Genomic DNA, 21,793 nt, shown 5'->3' with positions numbered 1-21,793 from the left:
GGATTTGCTACGAGCTTGCGTGTTAGACAACAAGGGCAGTTGGGATACCCTATTGCCACTGATTGAATTCACATATAACAACAGTTTTCATACGACCATAGGTATGGCACCGTATGAGGCATTGTATGGCCGCAAGTGTAGAACACCTTTATGCTGGTATCAAGATGGAGAGAATTTGTTAGTAGGACCGGAACTTCTGCAACAGACAACTGAGAAGATTAAACAGATCAGAGAGAAGATGAAGGCTTCTCAGAGTAGACAGAAGAGCTATGCAGATCAAAGGCGCAGAACCTTGGAATTCGAAGAAGGAGATCATGTGTTTCTGCGAGTTACCCAGACTACAGGAGTTGGCCGAGCAATCAAGTCAAGAAAGCTGACGCCAAAGTTCATTGGACCTTATCAGATTACTCGTCGTGTAGGACCGGTAGCTTATCAGATCGCACTACCGCCTTTCCTATCAAACGTTCACGATGTAATCCATGTGTCACAACTGCGGAAGTATATTGCTGATCCGACGCACGTCATCGAGATGGATGACATTGAGTTGAAGGATAACTTGTCTTTCGAGACACCGCCAATCAGCATTGGTGACACAAGGATAAAGCAGTTGAGGGGAAAAGAGATCGAGTTAGTGAAGGTTATTTGGAACAAGGACACAGGCGATGCGACGTGGGAGCTGAAGGAAAAGATCAAGGAACAGTATCCAGAACTTTTTACTGACCCTTAAGTTTCGAGGTCGAAACTTTCTTTTTGGAGGGTAGTAATGTAAGGCCCAAGTTTTAACGCTTTGGATAAGTGAATAAAATAAAAGAGTTATTTGATTAAGATAAATTTGGGAAGGAAAAAGGTTCAGGAAAAGTCCAAGAATTTATCGAAAAACCGAAAGAGTTATAGCACGACTAACATACGCTTAATCCTAGGTCAAAGGTATTAGTGAATAGTTAATTTACGCTTTTGGACACGATGGAAACTAATTCCAAAAATCCTCAGAGAAATGTTAGAACTTCTCTTTTCCGTCCTTAAACAATCATTTCGATGCGAAATCCTGGAAAGTACGAACGTCAAATTCCAATTCTCGGAAGTTTGCCGAAACGGAATCCCTGATAGTTCGAGAAACCTAAGATCGACAGACGATGAAGGTTTTTTCTATTCGGAGCTGCAAAAGAAGATTCCACCCGCGTTCTCCTATTTCTCTCATCATTCCTAATCTTTCTTCAGAAGGAAGTTTTCTCATCCGACGATCACTGCAAAAAGTAGTTTTTCGGGATAACCCGACTTACACCGACTTATGCCGATCTTGGATCTTCTGGTTTAATTCCAAGAATCCTATTTTGAGTTCTGGAATTCTGTTGCCAGAACCTATCTTAGAATGCGCAGAGGAACGCGCAGGAAAAATCGGAATCGCAAAAAAATCATTTTTTCCGTTTTTTCCAAAACCTATAAATAGCTTGAAAATTAGATTTTTTGCAAAAAAACCCATTTCCCCTCCCCCAAAACCGCGAGTTCCTAGAGAGAGAGAGAGAGATCCGGATCTTCGTCGTTTCTTGCCCGTTTGCTTCACCGATCGTCACTAATCGAAGACCTCGAGGTAGGTAATCTATACTCTCCTTCGAATCGTCGTTTCTGTCCACTTCTCCTGCGACTTTCTGAGTTCAAAATTTTGAGGTTTTTGAAAAACTGTTCAAATCAGCTGATTTCAGCGTCTAAACTTCTTCCCTGCATGCTCCTGAGCGTGTTCTGCGAATTAGATTTTGTCAAATGTCGACGAAATGCCGCCGGGATCAATTTCTACCCTAAATACCCATTTTTCGGCAAAGTCGCAACCTTTACGCTCTAATCTATCGGCTTGGCTTAGTGCTAGTAGGATTTGTCGTCATAAACGTCGTTGTGGACGTCCCCATCCAATTTTTTTTTCAAAAATCCAATTTTGAAATTTTGAGCTAAAAATAATGACCAAACTACCCCTATATCAGTTTTCGATCCGAAAATTTTTCCGAGCTTAGAACCGTCTTAGTTACGGCGTATGTTAACCTAGGAACCAAGTTTGATCGAAGAAAAATCGACCCTCCCAATTAAGGAAAGTGGCCGAGAGCTATACCAAGGGGGGAGGAAATCCGACTTTTTCGAAAACTTGTCTTAACGCGTTAGATTGTCGTACCACAGAGTTTGTAATGTACCGTGTAACCCTAGGACTTATTGCTTGCTGAGTTTCTGACTCAATGTGTTGATTTCTGTGATTTTGGCTTAAGGTTCTTTTGAGGAGTTTCCTGGAGATCAAGGCGAGGAACGTGAAGGAGGTCGTGAGGAAAACGCTGGAGGAGTTACAGGTGAGGGCTACTCTCTGAATTACTAGATAATGCTTTAGGTGTCGACAAGTTCGACTTGATTTATGTGTTATGCACTTAATTGCTAAATGTCTGAATTGTTCTCTGAGGCTTCGGCCGACCTTGTTGAGTAATTGATGCCATGATATTGTGTGCTAAATGATTCACATGCTATGTGCTACATGGTTAACTTAGGATGTGTTGGAATATGCTGTTTATGCTTTTGACTGAGCTGTTTTATTTATGCTATTCCACTTGTACCTGAGATTCTGAGGAGTGAGGATTACGGGCAAGTCATGCCGAATTTTTATGAGATTTTGAGAGAGTTTGAAAGGACGAACGAAGTTCGGACCTTGTTATATTTTAATGGATCGAGACCTTCTCAGAAATTAATTGGGATTATGGGATCCCTGAAACTCATAGGAAGTATCATAAGACTAAACGAAATCTATTTTCTCAAAGGAAATTCATAAGACATTAATCAATCTCTAAACCCCTTGAACAATGATAACAACATTTAGATAAGAGCTTAGAGCCTGAATATTAGTCTTGAAGATATGAGAAGTGTCGTCGAGTCCAAGTCTTGAGGAAACTTACAAGTTTCCGAGTATGCTTATACTCTTTCGCTCGATGAGCAGTTTAATGTTTGGCTATCTAAAGTTTAGCCGGAGACTATAAGTTTCCAAGTACTTCGGTACCTTTTCGCTCGATGAGCAGTTTATTGATTGGCTATCTAAAGTTTAGCCGGGAACCATGAGTTCCAAAGTACATTCTTCTTCTTTTTGATTAATTCATTTTGTCGCAGAATCGACATTTGCCTTAGGGTAGGCTTTTTAGAGACAATAAGTTAGCTAGAACACGTGACGACGTGTCGAGTGAGGTCGGAGACGTTGTTTGGCTAATCACTTGCATTCATGCACTCATTTTGAGGTTAATACACGGCGGATTACCGGACCTCGGTGGATTCCAAAATGGTCATAAGACCTGGATTTCCATATTTAGGACACTACGGTGGTCCTTAGTAGCAGACGGAATGGCAGACCTACGGGTTCACTGCTGATCTGACTACTTTTGTGTGGTGTAAGAGGCGCCCGAGCGGAATGGTCCCACTTTGGCCGGTGTTAGGGCTGACTCGATGGTGTCCATCCTTCTTCCGGAATGCATTTTGTTACCCAGCATTGCATTTCATGCAACATACATGCTGACTTAGTTGCTGAGTGTGATTGGTACCTGTTTATCCTACTTGAGGCATGCTAATTGTTGTTATTATCTTTATATTCATTGTGATATATGCAACCCTAGGATGTTATCCCTAAACGTATAAGCCTGAGAGGCTAAATAATTATTACCCTATATATCTGGTTTTATTATTTATATAATTCTTTGGAGTTGACCCTCGCGTCTTCTGTGTGTGTTTGGGCGGACTACGCCATTGTCAGTTGAGTATGGCGGACCGGTTCACGATGGTTCACCCTTCAGGGGAAACTAGGTTGAAGAAGCTTGATCAGGAGGACTACGGTTCAGGGGTGGTCGACCCCGCTGGCCACCGAGCGACTTACTCGAGATGGGATTAGTGTAGGAGTAGTGTCGATGCTCTGACCGTCATGCTTCAGTTTTGGGGACAGGGTAGTTTCCTACCGGTAGCTTTTTGTGTGGTTTCCTATGGAGATCACAGAGAGCTGGTTGGATTTAGGGGGATCTTTTCTTAGGCCGCTGGACCAACTTGTTCTCAGATTTTGAGGTTTAGTGTTGCGGACACAGTATTTTTACCTTGGTTTGTACTTTTGCCTACGGGCGTTACTCTCTTTTACTTTCCGTCACTGGAGGTTTACTCGTGACGTGGTTTACAACTTACAGTGGGGGCTGTAATCATATTGTATATTAGTTCTGTTATCTTCGTTTTAGAGTTTCATCTCTTTCTGTCTTTACTTACATTATCGAAAAAAAATAATTCACGTTTTTCCGCTTAAGTTATTTCTTTGGTTACTAAAGTGACGCCACCGAAATCGGGGTGTTACAACATTCAATTTCAAAAGCTTTATCAAAATTAGGCAAACAAAGCAAAGGTGCATTGGTCAGCTTATCTTTCAAAGAATTAAAAGCATATTCATGCACATCATCCCACTTGAAAGTCACATTCTTTTTAACAAGTTCATTCAAAGGTGCAGCAATGGAACTAAAGTTCCTCACAAACCTTCGATAAAAACTTGCTAAACCATGAAAACTTCTTACCTCATTAGCATTCTTAGGTGTAGGCCGTTCTCTAATTGCCTTGACCTTCTCTTCATCAACAGAAACTCCTTTAGAACTTACAACAAAACCCAAAAATACAACAGATTCCATGCCAAAAGAACACTTTTGAAGGTTGGCATACAACTTGTTCTCTTTTAAAACACCAAACACAGCATGTAAATGTTCAACATGTTCATCTAGGGATTTGCTGTAAATTAAAATGTCATCAAAGTAGACTACAACAAATTTCCCAATGAAAGAACGCAAAACATGGTTCATTAATCTCATGAATGTGCTGGGTGCATTAGTTAAGCCAAATGGCATCACTAACCACTCATAAACCATATTTGGTTTTAAAAGCAGTTTTCCATTCATCACCTTCCTTCATGCGAATTTGATGGTATCCACTTTTCAAATCAATTTTAGAAAACACACAAGAACCATGCAATTCATCAAGCATATCATCTAATCTAGGGATAGGATATCTATACTTTACAGTGATTTTGTTTATGGCTCGGCAATCAACACACATGCGCCATGTTCCATCTTTCTTCGGAACTAAGATCACGGGAACAGAACAAGGACTGAGGCTCTCCCTCACAAATCCCTTTTGCAACAACTCATCCACTTGCTTTTGAATTTCCTTTGCTTCCTCGGGACTCGTCCTATAAGCTGGCTTGTTTGGAAGTGAGGAACCAGGAATAAAGTCAATTTGATGCTCAATACCTCTTAAAGGAGGCAATCCTTGTGGTACTTCTTCTGGAAAAATTTCAGCAAACTCCTGCAACAATGAATTAATAGCACTAGGCAAAGAAGAGTTAAGATTGTTAGTGAAATAAACATCTTTGTACATGAGTACAAGCAATTTCTCCCTTGCTAACAATGCACTCTCAACATCTCTTTTCTTGGCAAATGCACTTACTCTCTTATTTTTCTCTTCACTGCACTCATGTTTTTCTTTTTCTTTCTTTTTCTCATTTTCATTTTTCTTACTTTTTCTCTCTTTTTCTTGAATGCTCACTTTTTCTTCTCTCAACTTACACTCTTTTGCGATTCAAATTTGATCAGCATATGCTTCTGCAGGTTTGAGAGGTGTCAACACAATGGTACGATTGTTCATGGTAAAGGTATAGGTATTTTTGTACCCATTATGATCAACATTTCTATCAGATTGCCATGGCCGCCCAAGAAGCAAGTGGCCCACATGCATAGGCACAACATCACAAAGAACCTCATCTTTGTATTTTCCAATGGAAAATGATACCAAAACCTGCTTAGTCACCCTTATGTCTCCACAATCATTGAGCCACTGAAGTCTATATGGATTAGGATGCTTTTTGGTTGGCAAGTTCAGTTTCTCGACCATCAAGGTGCTAGCAACATTAGTACAACTTCCACTGTCAATAACCATGCTACATACCTTTTCATTAATGAGGTACCTAGTATGGAAAATTTTATCACGTTGCTCCGCATCTTCATCTTCCTTAGGCTGTATGCTAAGAGCACGCCTAGTAACAAGCAAATTTCCATGCACGGGTTCAGCCACTTCAACATCACTACAATCTTCTAACAGAGGCATTTCATCATCACTTGAGCTCACACTCTCTATGTCTCCATTATCCAGCAAAATCATTGCTCTTTTGTTTGGACACTCAGAAGCAATATGCCCAATTCCTTGGCATCTGAAACATTTTATATCACGTGATCGTGAAGAAGAATTAGTTTCAGATTTACCTTTAGAGGATGCCATAGTAGACTTGGCCTTCACATTTTCTTTAGGATGGGAAATGGCTTTATTATTCTTCCAATTTGACTTCCAAGAAGTGCTTGAGGATGATGAGAATTTGGAGGAGGTTTTGGACTTCAATTGCTTTTCCACCTGAACTGCTTTGTGCAACAAATCCTCCATCTCCACATAATATTGTAATTCCACCACATCAGCAATCTCCTTCTTTAAACCTCCAATAAACCTTGCCATAGTGGCTTCACGGTCTTCTTCTATATTGGCTCTCATCATAGCTATCTCCATCTCCTTGTAATAATCCTCCACACTCATAGAACCTTGGGTCAGACTTTGCAATTTTCGGTGCAAGTCTCTATGGTAATGGCTGGGGACAAATCTTCTTCTCATGACAGCCTTCATTTCTTCCCATGAGCGAATGGGTCTCTCTCCATTTCTGCGCCTGTTTATCACAAATTGATCCCACCAAATACTAGCATAATCAGAAAATTCAACAACTGCCAATTTTACCTTTTTCTCCTCTGAATAATGATGGCAATCAAACACATGCTCCACCTTTCTCTCCCACTCCAGGTACAGTTCAGGATCATTCTTTCCTTGAAATGTAGGGATGGTCATTTTGATACTATTCAAGTTATTGTCACTTCTTCTTCTTTCATGAGATCTTCCATCTGAATACTCCTCCTTGTAACACCCCGGTTTCGGTGGCGTCACTTTAGTAACCAAAAGAGTAACTTAAGCGGGAAAAACGTGAATTATTATTTTTTTTTTTGATAATAAAATGGATGACTGAAAGAGAATAAACTCCTCAACAAAAGATAAAAGAAAACTAATATACATCTACATATATATACATGCCCAGCTAGTACCAACCACATCGCGAGTAACCTCAAGCGACGGGTGACAGAAGAAAGTAACGCCCGAAGGCAATATGTACAAACCAAGGTAAACCTGTGTCCGCAACACCATACCTCAAAACTGAGAACAAATTGGCCCAGCGGCCTAAGGAAAGACCTCCTAAGTCCAACCAGCTCTCTGTGATCTTCATAAGAAAACCACACAAAAAGCTACCGACAGGAAACTACCCTGTCCCAAATCTGAAAGCATGACGGTCAGAGCATCGATACTACTCCTACACTAATCCTAACTCGAGGAGCCTACACTAACACTCTATCCTACATGCTAGCGCGGTCGTCGTCCGAATCTGCATCCAGGACGACTAGGTCGACATACACAACACTACCCTCTCTGTCCACCCTGATGCGCTCCTGCACTGGCCTCTCGGGCTCGGGGCCCGGAACAAGATCCTCGACGACAGCAGCAGCAGACGGACTGGACTCCGTCGAAGTCCCACCCACTGGCACCTCCTCAGAGGGGTCCTCATCATCCGAAGATGATGATGGTGGTGGTCCTCCCAAGTCGGGTCCACAATGCACACCAGGCGGCAAGTTGAAGCTCACTATGTGTCTCCTCATCACCCCCTCCGTCAAGCGTCCGAATCGGTCAACACGGTCCTCCATGATCCGACCGGTGTAGGTCGCACGGTGGCCTATGGGGTCGACCACCCATGCACCTGGGTCGTCCTGATCAAGCATCTCGTACCTGGTCCCCCCCGAGGGGCTGACCATCGTAAACCAATCCGCCATACTCATCTGACAAATGGCGTAGTCCGCCCAAACACACACAGCAGACGCGAGGGTCAACTCCAAAGAATTAAATAAATAATAAAACCAGATATATATAGGATAATAATTATTAGCCTCTCAGGCCTAGAAGTTTAGGGATAACATCCTAGGGTTGCATATATCACAATGAATATGAAAGAAATCATAATAACAATTAGCATGCCTCAAATAGGATTAACAAGTACCAATCACACTCAGCAACTAAGTCAGTATGTATGTTGCATGAAATGCAATGCTGGGTAACAAAATGCATTCCGGAAGAAGGATGGACATCAACGAGACGGCCCTAACACCAGCCACGGTGGGTACCTTCCTGCTCGCGTGTCTCTTACACCACACAAAAGTAGTCAGATCAGCAGTGAACCCGTAGGTCTGCCATTCCGTCTGCTACTAAGGACCACCGTAGTGTCCTAAATATGGAAATTCGGGTCTTATGACCATTTTGGAATCCACCGAGGTCCGGTATCACGCCGTGTATTAACCTCAAAATGAGTGCATGAATGCAAGTGATTAGCCAAACAACGTCTCCGACCTCACCCGACACGTCGCCACGTGTTCTAAATGACTTAAAGTCTCTAAAAGAATACCCTAAGGTAAATGTCGATTCTGCGACAAAATGAATTAATCAAAAGAAGAAAGAATATACTTTGGAACTCATGGTTCCCGGCTAAACTTTAGATAGCCAACCAATAAACTGCTCATCGAGCGAAAAGGTACCGAAGTACTTGGAAACTCATAATTTCCGGCTAAACTTTAGATAGCCAATCAATAAACTGCTCATCGAGCGAAAAGGTACCGAAATACTTGGAAACTCATAATTTCCGGCTAAACTTTAGATAGCCAATCAATAAACTGCTCATCGAGCGAAAAGAGTATCAACATACTCGGAAACTTATAAATTTCCTCAAAACTTGGACTCGACGACACTTCTCCTTTTTCAAACAAATATACAAGTTCTAAGCTCTTATCTAAGGTTGTTATCATTGTTCAAGGGTGTTCAAGATTGATTAATGTCTTATGAATTTTTCTTGAGAAAATAGGTTTCTTTTAGTCTTATAACATTCCTATGAGTTTCAGGGATCCCATAATCCCAAATAATTCCCTGGGAAGGTCTCGATCCATTAAGACATAACAAGGTCCGAACTTCGTTCGTCCTTTCAAACTCTCTCAAAAATCTCATAAAAATTCGGCATGACTTGCCCGCAATCCTCACTCCTCAGAATCACAGTTATAAGTGGAATAGCATAAATCAGCTCAATCAATAACCATAAACAGCATATTCCAACACATCCTAGATTAACCATTTAGCACATAACATGTGAATCATTTAGCACACAATATCATGGCATCAAGTACTCAACAAGATCGGCCGAAGCCTCAGAAATCATTTCAGACATTTAGCAGTTAAGTGCATAACACATAAATCAAGTCGAATTCGTCGACACCTAAAGCATTATCTAGTAATTCAGAGAGTAGCCTTCACCGGTGGGTCTTCCAGCTTCCTCCTCACAGTGTCCTTCACGCTCTTCTCCTTGATCTCCAGGAATCTCCTCAAAAGAACCTTGAGCAAAAATCACTGAAATCAACACCAAGAGTCAGAAACTCAGCAATCAAAGAGCCCTAGGGTTACACGGTACACTACAAACTCCGTGGTACGACAATCTAACGCGTTAAGACAAGTTTTCGAAAAATCGGATTCTCCCCCCCCTTGATATAGCTCTCGGCCACTTCCCTTAATTGGGAGGGTCGATTTTTCTTCGATCAAACTTGGTTCCTAGGTTAACATAAGCCGTAACTAAGACGGTTCTAAGCTCGGAAAAATTTTCGGATCGAAAACTGATATAGGGGTAGTTTGGTCATTATTTTTAGCTTAGAATTTCAAAACTGGATTTTTGAAAAACAAATTGGATGGAGACGTCCACAACGACGTTTATGACGACAAATCCTACAAGCACTAAGCCAAGTCGATAGATTTCAGCTCAAAGGTTGCGACTTTACCGAAAAATGGGTATTTAATGCAAAAATTGATCCCGGCGGCATTTCGTCGACCTCTGACAAAATCTAATCCGCAGAACACGCTCAGGAGCATGCAGGGAAGAAGTTTAGACGCTGAAATCAGCTTATTTGAACAGTTTTTTCAAAAAGCTCAAAACTTTGAGCACAGAAAGACATAGAAGAAGTCGACAGAAACGACGATCAGAAGAGAGATGTAGTTTACCTACCTCAAGGTCTTCGATTAGCAACGATCGGTGAAGCAAACGGGCAAGAAACGACGAAGATCCGGATCCTCTCTCTCTCTCTCTTGGTGCTCGCGGGTTTGGGAAGGGAAATGGGTAGGTTTTGCAAAAAAATCTAATTTTTCAAGCTATTTATAGGTTTTGGAAAATGCGGAAAAATGATTTTTTCGCGATTCCGATTTTTCCTGCGCGTTCCTCTGCGAATTCTAAGATAGGTTATGGCGACAGAATTCCAGAACTCAAAACAGGATTCTTGGAATTAAATCAAACGATACAAAGTCGGTGTGAGTCGGTTTAAGTCGGTTTATCCCGAAAAACTACTTTTTGCAGTGATCGTCGGATGAGAAAACTTCCTTCTGAAGAAAGATTATGAATAACGAGAGAAATAGGAGAACGCGGGTGGAATCTTCATTTGAAGCTCCGAATAGAAAAAGTCTTCATCGTCTGTCGATCTTAGGTTTCTCGAACTATCAGGGATTCCGTTTCGGCAAGCTTCCGAGAATTGGAATTTGACGTTCGTACCTTCCAGGTTTCCGCGTCGAACCACTTGTTTAAGGATGAAAAAGATAAATTCTAACATTTCTCTGAAGATTTTTGGAATTAGTTTCCATCGTGTCCTAAAGTGTAAATTAACTATTCACTAATACCTTTGACCTAGGATTAGGCGTAGGTTAATCGTGCGATAACTCTTATCGGTTTTTCGATAAATTCTTGGACTTTTCCTGAACCTTTTTCCTTCACAAATTTATCTTAATCAAATAAACTCTTTTATTTTATTCACTTATCCAAAGCTTTAAAACTTGGGCCTTACACTCCTCGTCTTCCTCTTCATTGTTTCGCCTAGGAGGGGACCTAGACCTTGATGCTAAATCATCAAACCTTCTATTTAAGGCTGTGAATTGTTCTGTAACAGCTTTCACAAACAGCTTGAGATCAAATGCTCCTTCTTCGTCTCCACTCATGATTATGTGCTGCCAAAAAACACAGTTAGTAATAAAATTCTCACTCACACAATCTCACGTGTTTACACTCAAAATATTTCAATCACTCGTGTTTCTCTCAATCTTTCGCTTTTTTTTTTTCCTCTAATGATCTCACAACTCTTGCCTTTTACCACTCAGCTTCACCTTATGAGCTCTTAAATTAAGAACTTTAGGATGGTTCTACACAACAAGGAACAGCTAGAGTATGAAGATGATAACTTCAGCGATTTAAGGAAATGAGAGATTAGGAAGGACACACTAATTTTTTTTTTAAGATAAATAGAAAACGAGAACAATGGCTGAGGTTTTTTTTTTTTTTTCTTTTTGATTGCTGGAAAGAAACACACTTAAATTCTTCAGGTCACAACTCTTTTTTTTTCCTTTTTTTTTGTAATACTTCTTTTTTTTTCTTTTTTTTGTGCTTTTGGACCTGAACACTTCTTTTCTTTTCTTTTTTTTTCGCACTTTTTTTTTTCCAGCAGAATGCAAATCACAAAAGACAAAAAGAATGAAGGAACACACGAAAACTTCAAAAAAAGATGATGAGAAGACAAGGGAAAGGATAATATGAGTAGGCTGTTTTTTTTATATAGAATGAGAACAACAACAAAAAAAACGAAAAATAAAAACAAAATGGAGAAAAGAAACCTGGTTTTCAAGAGCCTAAGCTCTGGTACCAAATGATATGATTTGGGAAACAAAGGATCGTCTTGAAAACCGGTGACAAAAGATAGGAACTTGACCCTAACCGCGACCTGCCGGTAGAACCAAAGTTATCAAGTTTAGTTCTTAACCCAAGAACAAATGGGAAGCTCTCATAATATGAGAAAACTCAATATCATTCAGATTCAAAAACTGCTTTGTTCCATACATTGAGTCCTTATTTATAGGCTAAGTGGGATGCTACACTTTCCAATAAGTAATAATGCTCCCACTAACATTTAATAGACTCCACTAGAGATTTATAGCTCCACTAGCATTGGAAACTTGAGTAAAAGCCCACTATTCCTAAAGATGAGTCAAAGGCTCATAAAAGACATTAAAAACCAACTAGGGGGAATACAAAATGTCATCAGAAAATTCACCCCTATATTAAATACGAAAATTCAAGAAAATAACTAAAATGGACTTATTTACTAAATATTAATGTCTATGAGTGCATCTTGAACATGCAGATTGGGTTCTTGGAAATTATGCCTTCAAGTTGGGTCCAAGTCATCATCATTCTTGAGTTCAAGGAAATTGACCCACTTTGGAGTTGCTTCTAATTTATTCTGATCTTCTTTTCCCTTGAGCTCCAAAATCAGTCCTTGCAAAGCTTGCTTCATTCTTTTGGTCTTGGACCTTGTCATTGGACCTCCTATTTCCTGCAAAGGGTCTTTGTCTGGGCTGGACCGATCCTCATCAAGAATTGATTCCGAGCATGGAGTAGCTTTGAGTAGCATTTGTGGGATTCTGGAAGAGTTGAATATCAATCCAAACATGCACATAGTCTAGTTCATTTTGGACTGATTGTCTGATTCCAGTTTCAATGTTTCAACCATCGTTGACCTGGACACTTTCAAAGTGCGCCTAAACACCAATTCAAATAACCTGCTACTCCTGTCAATGTGAAGGCCCACCTGAATATGCATTGGAACCTCTCATTTACACAAAGCTTGTGCTGTGTTGTATGGATCATGTGGAGTTTTTCTATTTTGGCTTTGGTATTTGCTTTTGTTAGATATCTTATATTCATTCTAAATTCTAAATAGGTAGGATAATCATCGTAAATATGTTAGAAGTCCCACATTGGTTAGAGATAAAACGTAAATAGCCTTCATAAGGGTAGTGCATACCTAAACTCTTGAGCTAACTCTTGTGGTTGAGTATAAGCCTCCCAATTTCTAATATGGTATCAGAGCCTATCCTAGATCCATTTGTTGTGGAGACCTCCCATATTTGGGCCACCCGTTGTTGTTGATCTCACGTTCTATTCTGTTCAGTCCTGGACGTGAGGGCATAAATAGCCTTTATAAGGGTAGTGCAAACCTCAACTATTGAGCTAGCTTTTGTGATTGAGTATAGGCCTCCCAATTTCTAATAAGGGTAACAATGATATTGTATATTTATTGCACCTATTATATATAATAGACTCCGTTGTGTAGTTCAAACACATGGATTCAACCAATGCTTCTTGTATTCTTCTTTTTTAACATGGTATCAAGAGCCTAACGGAGGCACCCTAATCCTAATCCGCGCTTTCTCGATAGACCCACTATTTATCAGTGCAAATTTTTTCTAGAAACCATGTTTCATCTCCGGTTTCTGGCTTCTACCTCTGTCGTGCCACATTCCGACAGTCTTTTCGGCCAATACTGCCGCTGCCAAGCCAACACCACCCTCGCCACCCACCGAGAATCGACTCCGACCACCCTCAATAGGATCGCCCGGTGAATCTGAGGTCGTCACCAGTGGTTTCATCCGGAAAAAGTCTACACGCGCCCTCACGAGCTTCCTCTTCTCTGCGCGTAGACTCACGCGCCGCTCATATCACCGGTGCGTGGAGGCGCGTCTGGCCTCTGTTGCGGCCGCCGCTTGGTTCGACAGACTCGCCCTAATTCCCTCGTTCTAGATTTGGACTTACTTCTTTGGTTCCGGCTTTGTGGTGGTGTAGATCTGCCATTTTTCTCTCAGTTTGTGCCATTTTTTGGGTTTTATTCACTCCTCTTTTGGATCCATGGCTTCCGGACTCTCCCACATGTCACCTAACAGTGTTGCTGCTATGCCAATGTCCCATGCTGATTTTTCAATGTGGTTTATAGAGCGTCAGCCCTCACTCTCTTAAAACACTTGATGCATATGCTGATTTCTTAAATTGGTTTGATCAACGTCATCCTTGTGGTTCTACAACTTCTATTATTCACATTGGTATTTCTGTTTCTTACCTCTCAGGGTCTCCTTCTCATGATCCTTGGATTTTGGATTGGTACATCTGACCATATCTTTGGTAATAAATCTTTATTTCTCACATCTCTACTTCTGGTTATCGACGTTCCGTTACCTCAGCAAACGGTTCTCAAACACAATCCAAGGGGAGGGGTACTACTCATCCTCGGCCCTTTTCGTTGACTCGGTTTTGTACGTTCCAGGTTCCCCATTTAATTTACTTTATATTAGCTGTTTGACTTGAGCCCTTGATTGTGTCATTTCTTTTATTAAAGATTCAGTTTTTCTGCAGGACCGGAGTTCAGGACGGATAATTGGCAAAGGATGTGAGTCCAACGGTCTCTACCGACTCTCTAGCCAGCCTCGCATTTGCACTGCCACAAACTTATCTCTTTTAATACATGCTCAATTGGGACATCCTAGCCTTGCCAAGTTACAAAAATAATCTGTCAAAGTTATCCACCCTGTCCTGTGAGTCTTGTCAACTAGGTAAACATACACGTTGTCCTTTCCCAAATAAAGTTGATGGTCGAGCCAAATCTCTTTTTGCATTAGTTCAGTCTCATGTTTGGGGTCCTAGTCGTACCGAGTCCACCCTGGGTTTTTGATACTTTGTCACCTTCATTGATGATTACTCTCGTTGCACCTGGTTGTTTTTAATGAAAAATAGGTCAAAGTTGTTTTCCATATTTGAGCAGTTTACTAGGAAGTCTAAACTCAGTTTGGTGTTCCTATCCGCACTTTACGTAGTGATAATGCCCATGAATACGTGTCCCATTCCTTTCAATCTTTTATGGCTTCTCATGGCATTCTTCACCAAACATCATGTGCTCATACTCCTCAACAATATGGGGTTGTTGACAGGAAAAATCGTCACCTAATTGAAACAACTAGGACACTTTTAATTCATGGTAATCTTCCTCATCTTTTTTGGGGGGATGCTGTCCTTACGTTACCTGATTAATCGGATGCTCTCCTCTATCCTTCTTAACCAAATACCTCATTCTGTGTTGTTTCCTCAACATGTCTTGCATTCTTTGACGCCTCACGTCTTTGGGTATACTTGCTTTGTCCATAATCTTGGTCATGGTCTTAAGAAACTTTCTCTTCAGTCTCATAATTGTGTCTTCTTAGGTTACACTCGATCTCAAAAGGGTTACAAATGTTACTCTCCCAACCTTCCCCGTTACTTGATCTAGGCTGATGTTACCTTCTTTGAGCCTATCCCATTCTTTGGGTCCTCCTCCTCCTCCACCTCGGAGTCTGAGTCTGTTTCAAGTACCTTACCACTTCCTCCTCTTGTCCCTGTCACCTATCACCCATTAGAGGTGTCCCATGTTCCAAATAATTCAACACCACCTCCGCCTCCTCTGCCGGTGTACCAACGTCGACATCGACACCTTTCCTCTTCTCTACCACTACCAGCTTACAACAACCTCACTGACTCTCATCCGGAGCCAACTCCTCCGTCCCCTCCAGCCCCACCTCCTGAGCCTGATCTCCTCTCTATTGCACTTCGAAAAGGTATATGTTCTACTCGTAATCCTTCTCCTCATTATGTTGCTTTGAGTTATCATCGTTTGTCTTCTTCGCATTATGCTTGTCTCTCTTCCCTGTCTTCTGTGTCTATTTCGAAAACTACAGGTGATGCCTTAGCCCATCCTGGTTGGAGACAGGCCATGATTGATGAGATGTGTGCACTTCAGCAGAGTGGTACGTACTTGGGACCGCGTTCCCCTTCCATCTGGGAAATTCGTTGTTGGTTGGTGGTGGGTTTTCACTGTGAAAGTTGGACCTGATGGCAGGGTTGACAGACTTAAAGCCCGATTGGTTGCGCAAGGGTACACACAAATATTTGGCTTGGATTTATGGTGACACTTTCTCTCTCGTGGCAAAAATGGCCTCTGTTCGGGTGTTCTTATCTATGGCTGCTATTTGTCATTGGTCTCTTTACCAGCTTGATATAAAAAATGCTTTCCTCCATGGTGATTTGACTGAAGAAGTGTATATGGAGCAACCTCCTAGGTTTGTTTCTCCGAGGGAGTCATCTGGACTGGTATGTCGTCTTCGCAAATCTTTATATGGTCTAAAACAGTCACCGAGGACATGGTTTGGCAGATTCAGTTCTGTCGTTCAACAGTTTGGCATGACTCATAGTGAGGCTGACCACTCAGTTTTCTATCCCCATTCAGTTGCAGGTTGCATTTACTTGGTTGTATATGTTGACGACATTGTTATTACAGGAAGTGATCACCATGGCATCACACAGGTAGCAACATCTTTGTCATCACTTTCAGATAAAAGATCTTGGAAGACTTCGTTATTTCTTGGGAATAGAGGTGGCACAATCCAAGCATGGTGTTGTTATTTCTCAGAGAAAATATGCAATGGATATCTTGGAGGAAATAAGATTGATGAATGCAACCTGTTGACACTCTAATGGATCCAAATTCTAAACTTATGCCAGGACAGGGGGAGCCACTCTCAGATCTAGAGAGGTACAAAAGACTAGTTGGGAAATTGAATTACCTCACTGTCACTCGTCCAGATATTTCCTTTGCAGTGAGCGTGGTTAGTCAATTTCTTAACTCACCATGTGAAGGACATTGGGCTGCTATAGCTCGCATTCTAAAATATATTAAAGGAACTCCAGGGAATGGTCTCTTGTATGAAGACAAAGGTCATGCACGAGACGTAGGATACTCTGATGCAGATTGGGCTGGCTCTCCTACTGACTGGAGATCCACTTCAGGCTACTGCATTTTCATTGGTGACAACTTGATTTCATGGTAAGGCAAGAAACAAATTGTAGTGACACTCATTTGTGATAATCAGGCAGCTATGCATATTGCCTCTAACTCTGTGTTTCATGAAAGGACCAAACATATTGAGATAAATTGTCATTTTATTAGAGAGAAGATCATATCATGGGACATCACCACTAGCTTTGTCAGTTCAAATGATCAATTGGCAGATATCTTTGCTAAGTCCTTTAGAGGTCCTAGAATTGGTCATATATGTAACAAGCTTAGTGCATATGACATGTATGCTCCAGCTTGAGAAGGAGTGTTAGATATTTTATATTCATTGTAAATAATAGGGTAACAATGATATTGTGAATTTATTGCACCTAATGTATATAATAGATTCCGCTGTGTAGTTCAAGTACACAGATTCAACCAATGCTTCTTGTATTCTTCTTTTTCAACAACTTTCAATTGAAATATTAGTCTAGAAAATCCTTTTCTTATTTTCCTTTTATTACAAGCTGGAGGATTTTCTTCACATTAGGAAGGATAGTACTTTTACTATTAGTGTTGTTAGAAGTCTCACATTGGCTAGAGATGATCAAACAAGTGCTTATAAAATGTAGAGCAACCCTCAACGCTTGAGCTAGCTTTTGGGTTGAGTTAGACCTCCCTAATTCTAATATGGTATCAGAGCCTATGCTAGATCCATTCGTTGTGGAGACCTCCCATATTTAGGCCACCTGTTCATGTTCATTCCACACTCCAGATGTCCAGCCCTGGGCGTGAGGGGTGTGTTAGAAGTCGTGGATTGACAAGAGATATGGCCCAACAAGTCCTTATAAAGGGTAGAGCTACCCTCAACTCTTTACCTAGCTTTTATGTTGAGTTAGGCCTCCCTAATTCTAATAAGTGTTATTGATACAATACTAGTATTTACCATTAGATAAAATGTTATGATAATTCTCTATGGGTGATTAATTATTCAGCATTTGGTGTGTCTCTTTTGTGTTCAATTTTGATATGATTTTGTCTCTTTACTGCCTCTTTTTTATCCTGTTTTTAATTGATACAGAGTGACCTTGTTCAAGCTTCTGCAATATCAGATTATGATTTGTTAGAAGAGGGAGATCTGTTTAAAGCGCCGGAACCTATTATTGAAGAGCCGGTGATGGACCTCGATCCAATGCAAGCAGCCTTGTCAATGATATCTTGTGGGGAAGATGCCTCTTCACAGGGACTAAAGTCCTCAGATATTGATGTGCTTCAAAATGAACAACTTCTTAGTGAGGTGTACTATGAGTGCAAAAAGGATCTCCTGGAAAAGGCGGCGATAGAGTAACCCCTCTCTGAAATTCTGGAAATCAAGATCCCTGCTCTGAACATAGATAAAAATTTAATTCAAGATAACACACCGCTTCTCGACGTGCCATTACCAAGGAGTGTTAGTTCAGGGAGTTTGAGTTCGTTGGACTGGATACATGGTGCTGCAGTGAAGCCTGGTTTCCTTGATTTCCCTGGATTAGATTTCAATTCTGTTTATTGCATGCGGAGAGCATTTAGTGAAGGAGATATAAAGGTCAGAATTAAGTCAATTAACTGATTCATGTATTATATGTGTGCTCCTTTTTTATAAATTGAGTTGATGTTAAATCATGATTTTAGCAGTAACCAAAAGTGAATTTTGGCATGAACTTCATCTGATTGTTAACTTAACTAACAAATTTGGTTATCTTTGATAAATGTAATAAAAACACACTAGTTTTCTGCCATTTCCACAAGATATGCTGAATGATTGACATTGTTATTGTTTACAGACTCTTGGTGGTAGTAACATGAATATTGGCCAATCTCCCCGTGAGAGGCCTTTTCTTGTCGGGAACTGCATTTGCGAGGAACGTCGAGAAAAGCTCTCAAGATATAGGAATAAGAAGACAAAGAGAAACTTTGGGAGGAAAATCAAGGTAACTAGCTATTGGCATTCAGTCCTTGGATACTATTGAAAATTTTACTAAAGCAGAATCCTTGAAAATCTATGAAATGCATTTCTTCACATATCTGTTCAACTCCAAGGGTTTCTCACTTTATTCAGTTATTGATATATGTCATGGACGAGTAGTGTAGTATCTTCTATAAATCATCATTGCTTTATCGTTTAAACCTTCTTAACCTGTCATTTATCAGTTGCTGTTGATGGATGGGTCCTATAAAAAGCAGCTTAAGTAACAAAACCAAATTCCTTGAAATGCTTTCTACTTGTTTCATATGCATCAAAATTGATTTTCTGATGCTTCATGATAGAAACTGGATCAGATATCATAGAAGTAGATGAAAAGAATGATCAGAACAGAGAAAGTAATTTTCCTACTTAAGAATTAATTTGTGTTTGCAATTCTAGCATTCGAGAGGCTAGCCCCTCCACAAACTGATCCAATTCTAGAATGATCTCCATAACTACTTCCTCATTCCTCTTATAGGAATGTTAACTAACTTATTATGACAACAACCTAACTTACTATTTCAATGGCCTATTAATTCAGGCCAAAACTAACAACTCTCAGCTATAGCCCCAGGCCAATTTTCGCTGCATTTCTTAATGATAGTCGTTGTTAATACGTGATCTAAGTCTAATTCTATCATCACATGAATTTTATGATGCAAAATTTTGAAGCCTTTTACCAGATTTTGAAATCAGCTTGAAATGTGCTTTGGTTTCAGTATGCTTGCAGGAAGGCTCTGGCTGACAGCCAACCGAGAATCCGTGGAAGGTTTGCGAAGACCGAAGAATACGATGTCCCGAGACAATGAGTTTTAACTAATTTAGTTGGAAGAAGTTGGAATTCAGGTTGATGCATCAGATCAAGATATGTGGATGAGCATGGAAAGTAGACTTGGTAGAATTCTATAACATGAACAGGTGATGCTGATCGAAGATGACCTTATCTGTAGATGAAAATGAACTTCTAGATATGTACATAGGTTTGTTGAATAAAAGACGGAAAAGGGAAAAATTAAGGTTGGGTTTGTAAACTTCATTTCTTCATTAGTATCTTGCAAAATAAGGATATTTAGAATTCTAAGTTATCGCTGATAAGAATGAGTGGAAGTGCTAACTCTTTTGTGTAGGTTCATACAAATCACCAGAAATCATAAATTCGTGAAGTGGAAAACATTAAAAGTTGAGTGTTCTGTACTAGGGCAAGCTTACGTAAGAGAAAGACAAAAAGTAAACCCTAGCAGAGCACTAAAATAGCAAAACTACCATAAAAGGAATATTCTCATTAATGCTGAAAAAGTTGGTTTCGTACAAGTGGATGACCTCCCCTTTTATAGAGGGGGTGGTCATGATATGGATCTTTCCTATATTTGGGCCTGACAATCAGGGCCCAAATCCCCGTACATATAAGACAAATCCAAAGGAATCTTCCAGCTGGCTTGTGGGTCCATCACCTATGGGAGGGCAATGAAGCTCGTCATGTTGCCTTTCCCGCCATGGCTATCTTCATTGGTTTATTGTTCATTTTGGGCGGGACATAATCTTCTTTATATCCCGCCCAGTCCACATGCCCCCAAGACATGAGACTCGAGTAATTGAGTCGAAATGTCTTTATCATGTTACCCAGTAGTTCGCCTCTATTGTTTATTCGTTCATCGCCATTTTACTTTCGTTGTTACATCGCCATTTTCACGCTTCGCCACCTTTGTTGTCGTTTCAAAGATATGTCGCCATTAGTTATAACCGTCAATCACGTCTTTTCAACTGACGCACGTATCCTTATTTTCCGGGATTTCGTCATCATTTGTTATAAATGCAATTTTCAGTTGTGCGTCTCGAGGAGTAACGTCTTTTCGCTTCCTACCTTTTCGAATTTCAAATCCCAAAATCCCACGATCTTCCCCCATTTATTCTCTCTCCTCCTTTCTCTCTATAAAAACCCCTTTTCACTTTTCATTTTTCACTTTCTAAAAACTTTTGTCCTGAAAACCTTTTCACCGCAGCTTTCATTCTCTTCTTTGAACTCCGGTGAACCTTTTCTTCCTCCGGCCGTCGTCATTGCGCGGTGCTCCCCTATCGCCGACGTTCTCCTTTCTCAAATCCACAGTTCTTCCCCTGGTTAGTTTTTCTCTTTCCTGAGATTCTTCGTTTACTTCTTTTTTCTCTGACTGTTCATCTTCTTTCTTCTTGACTCTGTTCATCTTCTTTTTACTTTGTTTGTTCATCTTCTTTCTTCTTTTTATGAAACTGCCTCGCATGTCTTTACCAAACGCTAGCCTTTCTTCCCTAGAACTTTCTTCGCCCTCTACGGAGGAGGAAGTTGTCGCCCCCTCTATAATTGAAATTCACTCCTCGCCTTCTACCCATGATGATTCCGGTCCCGCCGGCTCTGTAGACTCAATTCTCTCCTCTAATGGAGATTTGTCTTCACCTGAATGGCGCTCTGACGTGCATTTAGTTGAAGATAAATGTCTGTTGCATTCTATCTGGGGCAGCATTGGGAGCATTAATTCGCTTCGAATATCTGCTCAAGGGTTTACGAAGATAAATCCCGCCACCTCGAATAATGAAGATCATCTCTTGAATGTCCTCCCATGTGGCGAAGATGACTGTGTTCTGTTGCGTAAAGAACCAGCCGATGAATCGCCTGATTTCTTCTTTGTTTATGGCTATTTCTTCTTAGACTTGGACATCAAACTTCCTTTCTCGCCTTTTATATGTCACGTTCTTTCTTTTCTGAATGTGGCGCCCTGCCAACTCCAGCCCAACGCCTATGGTTTTCTCCGCTGCTTTGAAATTCTTTGTGAACACTTGAGTTTCACTCCGACCTATCCTTTGTTCTTCCTGTTCTATAAATCAGTCACCACTAAACCTACTTCTGTGAAATGGGTTCCACTATTAGCCCGTAAGAACATGAGTC

At 40.6% G+C, this 21,793-nt stretch overlaps 1 pseudogene; it reads left to right on the top strand.

Moving 5' to 3' along the window:
- The window catches only part of LOC130744278 (uncharacterized), a 44,835-nt pseudogene extending 24,786 nt beyond the window's left edge, over positions 1-20,049 (top strand).
- Positions 20,050-21,793: the final 1,744 nt, after the last annotated feature.

The sequence above is a fragment of the Lotus japonicus genome, chromosome 1 (assembly GCF_012489685.1).
Source record: "Lotus japonicus ecotype B-129 chromosome 1, LjGifu_v1.2".
NCBI lineage: Eukaryota > Viridiplantae > Streptophyta > Magnoliopsida > Fabales > Fabaceae > Lotus > Lotus japonicus.
Note: the sequence above shows the minus strand (reverse complement) of the source record. Positions and strands in the feature narration are given on the sequence as shown.